The sequence below is a fragment of the Cornus florida genome, unplaced genomic scaffold, assembly GCF_030987335.1.
Source record: "Cornus florida cultivar Cherokee Brave unplaced genomic scaffold, ASM3098733v1 CherokeeBrave_3.0.0_Hap2_Chr04, whole genome shotgun sequence".
NCBI classification, from domain to species: domain Eukaryota; kingdom Viridiplantae; phylum Streptophyta; class Magnoliopsida; order Cornales; family Cornaceae; genus Cornus; species Cornus florida.
This window is the reverse complement of record NW_026775574.1, coordinates 19107721-19113720: the sequence shown is the minus strand read 5'-3', so window position 1 is coordinate 19113720 and position 6000 is coordinate 19107721. Positions and strand designations below refer to the sequence as shown.

Sequence of the window (6000 nt, the reverse complement as noted above, 5' to 3'; positions counted from 1 at the left end):
TCTCATTTGAAAGCAAACCATTTAAAGTTTCAACACCAAGCAAAGACTCATTTTTGTCAAATTCATTTTCAAAACATTTTTCAACAACACATATTTTTTTTATGTTTATCCATAGAATTGGGGGTTGGATTAAAAATGTTCAACTTCACTTTCATGTGACCAAATGAAATCTTCATTATCCCCATCCTACAATTAATGTTGGCATTAGCGGTAGCCAAGAAATGATAGCTAATGATAACGGGAATTTGGCTCTTAAGATTTGGGATTGGTTCCATGTCAATGACAACAAAATCAACCGGGAAGAAGAACTTGTCAATTTTAATCAAAACATCTTCAATGATACCCCGGGGCGTCTTAATTGATCAGTCGGCTAGTTGCAAAACTACCGACGTCGGTTTCAAATCACCTAAGCCCAATTGAACATAAACTGAGTAAGGGAAAAGATTCACACTAGCTCTTAAATTAAGAAGAGCCCGATTAATAACATGATCACCAATAATGCATGAAGTAGTTGGTGAACCGGGGTCTTTAAATTTTTGGAGGGTGTTATGTTGCAAGATTGAGCTTACTTGTTCGGTCAAAATAACTTTTCTTGGTGCTTGGCTTTTGTTTTTCCTCTTAAGGTTGCAAATATCTTTCAAAAATTTGACATAAGTCGGAATTTGTCGAATTGCATCCAAGAGAAGAAGATTGATTTAAACTTGCCTAAACACATCAATGATTTCGTTTGCCTTATTTTGTTGATTTTTAAGAGAAGTGGATGCTTTCAAAGCATCCGAAAATGGAGCCTTAGGCTTAAAAGCTTTTTTAAAATCATTCTTTGCAACATTTTCATCATTAGTTTCTTTCAAAATTAATGAAGGAGGAATAGAATGTGAGAGGGGACGGGTGTTAACTTTGGGTTGCACCGGTTCACTCTCTTCATTGGGAACACCAACTTGATTGTGAAAAACTCTTCTACTTCTCAAAGTGGTCACCACATTCACATGTTCAAGTGTATAACCTTCCGAAGAGGAATTAGTATCCACAATAAATTGTTGCTTGGGTGGTGGATTCAAAGGCATTTTCCCTTTCTCCCTAGCATTTAATGTACTAGTTATTTTCCCGACTTGGGTTTCTAGCTTTGTAATCGATTGGGAATAAGAATGAAGCAATTGGGTATTTGCCTCAAAAGTACCCAAAACGGTTAGAACTTTTTCTTCAAATGCGGGACTTCTTGAATTTCCTTGAGAATATGATGATTGGTTTGGAAAATGAGAGTTTGAAAATTGGTTTGCAGATGATGCTTGGTAAGATGAACGATAACCTTAGGAACCATGGCCTTGCAAAGGGGGTGGAACATACTTACTTTGGAAGCCACTTTGGGGAGGGTTTGAGCTTTCCCCTTGGCTTTTCCAAGAAAATTTTGGATGGTTCCTCCACTTGGCATTATAGTGAGTGCCATAGGGATTATTCCTTTGGTTAACAAAAGCAGCATTCACTTATTCATGGTGTTCACTTTGCACATGTGTATGAGGACAATTGGAAATAGAATGTAAAATACTAGAACAAGTCATCCATGATTCATTGGAAGGATGATAGGTATGATTAGGGGAAGAAGACACTTGGTTGACCGAATTTTGGTTGATCAAAAATTGATCAAACCTTTGGGATAAAGACTTCACTTCGGCGGCTATATCATTAGAATTATCAACTTGATATAAGCCTACATACTTCCTTCCACCTATATTTTTACCATTTTTAGATGATAAAGATCGATGCATTGAATTCTCACTCATTCTCTCATATGAGCGCCACACGCCATGTTCATGCCTATCAAGATGAGAACCACCCATAGAAGCATCAACCATTTCTTTATAATTATCCGACAAACTTTTAAAGAAGAATTGAACCAATTGCCTTTTAGTAATGTTATGGTGTGGACACTTCCTAAGCAAATCATTCAATCACTCCCATGCCTCATAAAACATTTCCCCATCCCCTTGAGAAAATTCACGAAGTAAAGTTCTCATTGCATTGGTCTTTGACACCGGATAGTACTTTTTCAAGAACTCTTGTTGCATCTCTACCCAAGTAGTTATTGAAAAATGCCTTAAATTGTTAAACAAATATTTTAAGGGTGAAAGGGAAGAGTTTAAGCCTTAAAACCTCTTCTGGCATGTCCGTGTATTTCACGATGGAACACACTTCAAGAAACTCATCCAAATGCTTATAAGGTTATTCACTTGGTAGCCCATGGTAATTGGGAAGCATTTGGATTATTTGTGGTTTAATCTCATAAGGTGTGCTCTAAATGGAGGTAATTAAATGCATATTGGTACATTATACTCATTTGGCACATAATGATCTCTCAAAGCAAGGGGAGGATTCATAATTGGTGGCTCTACACGAGCACCATGATTTACTTAAACAACGGGAGGTGGTGGTACAAAAAATGGCCGAGGCATTCCCATTGGAACTTGGCCTTGTTGTTATGGAATGAAGGGTCTAGGCATGCCTAATGTTACTTGAATGTTATCATGATATTGATGCACATTAGGGTGAAAAATGCCATGTTGGTCGATGTGACCAAGGTCCTCAACATGGTCCTCATTATGTTCCTCCATTGATGAAATGGATTCACTAGAATTACCCCTTCCCCTAGGATTACAAACAATGGATTCAAGATTAAAATTAAGTGGGACATGAGTAAGATTCAATGACCTACGACCATGCCTGCATAATCAAAACAAACAACAACTCAACAACTAACAAGTAGCAAACACTTCTCCTCCGCAACAAGTCAATCAACAAACCTCCACATACATTGATCTCATACTCCCATGCTTTCAATAATATGCAAGAAATAAATTGCCTCCTCTATGACGGCCCAAGTTTTGTAAACCCGGTACGTCAGTGATGACCAAAAGATGACCCGATAACGGATCCGAAATACGGAAGCGAAAGGTGAAACAACGGTCTCTAATGATACAATGCGTCTCTAAGACACAAATGTGACCCTCAATGAGGTCATGGAACCCAAAGGAAAACAAATGCGGAAGTGTCGTTTCAAAAATAGACAAAAAGGAACCTAGGGGCAAAATGGTCATTTTATAAAAAAATGGATTCAAGTGCTATCAAACACACCATTGGGAATACAATGAAAAACTAATCATGATGGACTCAAGAATTTCATTATTCGGATTCCGGACGAAGGAGAAATGACAAAACAAAGAAAAACGAGCAATAAAGCTAAAAGGGTAAAATGGTAATTATCCAGAAATATATGGGTGTAACCGAGCACACCTTTGGATAGACAATGAAAAATTAATCAATTTGAAAAAAAAATTCACTTGATTTGGTGTCCAGATGAGGGAGAAAGGTCAAAAACAAAATCGACGTCGCGGCGGCCCGACGAAGGCCGTGACAGCTACAGTGTCGTCAACCCACTACTGCTGCAACTGAGAGTAAAAATGGGTATCTAAAAGGACTATTTTGGAAAAACATAAAGAAGAAACCCTCCCTAAAATCAAGTTTTCTACCCAAAAAACGGACGGAAACCAAAAAAATGCATTGTAAAATTTCTAAAATGCCCTCAAGAAAATCAAGTCTAGAGGTCAAAAATCGTTCCAAGCTACTGCCCAAAGAAAGGAATTGGGGCTTCGGAAGGTTTTTAAATTGCCTAAATTGAAAATGCAATCTTAAAATACACCTACAAGACCCCCGAAAGTTTCGGATCAGTCGTCACACTTTTCAAAAAAAAGTTGATGAATAGTACCAAGTACATTTGCACTAAAGTTGGCAAAAACCTGGCAGCAATGGATTTTCGGAAAAAAAAAAAAGATTTTTGAGGGCCAAGATGGCATTTTCTGGAAAAACACAAAGAAGAAACCCTCCTCAAAATTGAGTTTTCTACGTGACTAGCGAGGAAAAATGAAAAAAATGCATTTTGAAATATCTGAAATGCCCCTAAAACAGAATAGGGTAAAACTCCCTAAAAATGCTACTTAGAGTTTTTGTTTCATCAAGGATGGTGTTGTTTGCCAAAGTGAGCATGCAAGCATATGTAATGTGATAAAATAGATGTGTTGCAATGGCCCATGGCCTCATGGCATGTTATATGCAAAATAGAACCCTTCAATGCATCAATCCACATATCTTTCATAGGCAACAATGAAGTTCAAAGTTAGCATATATTTCACATAAGTGTCTTTGGCCCTTGGCCTCATTACAACCACATTCTAAGAGTGTCAAAAGGTGCACTTAAGTACACATTAGATAACTTAGACAATAAGTATAAGTTTTATCAAAGTAAACAAAAGTTAGACAAGATATGCTAACATATGCATATTCTATGTCATCAAAATATTTCAAGAACTCTAGTAAGTCTAAGAATGCTGTGCATCCCACACTAAGGCTTCTTTACCTGTAAAACACCCATTAACTTAGGGGTGAGTAAACAAGTTTATTCGTAGGGAATGCATGGGTTTATCTTTGTAACAAGTTACAATTCAATACCATTTAATTCATGCTATCAAGTGACAATAGAACTTTCAACATAACACAATGAGATGTAATTTCACAAAATTAACAACTTGGAATTTAAATGCGAAATCAAACCAAAGTGGATACTTGGACGTCACGCTGGATAAAACCGACAATGTGGTTACTTTAGGGTTACTAGCCCATGGGTAATCTCCCTATGTGCGCACTAGACTATATAGAGGGACAATCCCCCGAACTAAAACTAAGTCCTAGCCGTAGCCAAACAACGACATCCCCAAGTTCCCAAAATCAACAAATTGTGCAACAACGTATATATATCAACATGTATATATAAGATATCAACTATTTACCAAGCACAATCCAATTTTGGAAACTTATACAATACATGCTCAAGGTCTACAACTACTATGGCGTGAAAGATGTCAAATATAAAGTGTGCAATTCCTTACACATAGCAACAATATATTCAATAAGGAAAAACATATTCTCATGAATATAAAAGTAACGACTATGTTATCCAATACTCAAAAGCTATGTTATCCAATACTCAAAAGTAATCAAGTGAACATACACCAAATCCAAATCCATGATTTAAATATAAAAACAACTTCAAAAATGCAATTAAATCCATGGAGTAGTAAAATAGAATTTAATTAAACATAAATAGTTAAATTCTCTAAATTCTAAGTTAACCCCAAATAACCTCACTTTAATATATATTGAAGGACATGTCATGGTCATCACGTATATAACATCAAATGACAATTGAAGTGATTAAAACACTTAAAACAAAATTAATCAAGCTAATTAATTAATTTCCTCTAAATTTTTAAACAATTCCAAATGCCCTCAATTTAGTCTATGTTAGAGAACATGCCAAGGCCTATCCAAATATCACATTACATCATGATTTCATGCTTGCTATCACCATGTGAATTAAACTTTTACAAAAGATAAATATTAAATAAATTTTGCAATTTTTATCCAAATGCCCCAAATTTAATATATGTTGTAGTACATGTCATGGTTATTATATAAATCACTTCAAAACTTGATTTAAGTCATAGAGCATATAAATAAAAATTAATTAAATTAATTCATTAATCCCTCTAGATTTTAAAACAACTTTAAATGACCTCAAATTAACATAAGTTATGAATCAAGCCAAGATCATGTTATTTATCAAGTCTAAAGTGAATTAGATACAAGTTACAATTAATCATTTATTTCTTATTTTAATACAAGACAAACATATAACTTAGATATCACTATAGGAACAAATAAAATCATTTGGAAGATAAATGATAACACCCCCTACCTTAATAGAGAATTGAATCTCTATAATCCAAGCAACCAAGCTCAAAATGGTAAACAAGTTTAGGGTTAATGAAGAGGGGAGTGAGAGGAAGCTTTTGTCTTCCAAGGTTTTATGTTTAAGGTGAGTGGAAGGAGGCCAAAATGAAGAAGAAAGCTATTAACCAAGCTTTTCTTTAATGGTGGCTAGGTTATGGTTCT

At 35.4% G+C, this 6000-nt stretch overlaps 1 non-coding gene across 1 annotated transcript; it reads left to right on the top strand.

The window, feature by feature from the left end:
• The first annotated feature begins 1908 nt into the window (after positions 1–1908).
• Positions 1909–2015, top strand: LOC132305851 (small nucleolar RNA R71). The gene has a single exon (XR_009481719.1). It is a non-coding gene; the product is annotated as a small nucleolar RNA R71 (small nucleolar RNA).
• Positions 2016–6000: the final 3985 nt, after the last annotated feature.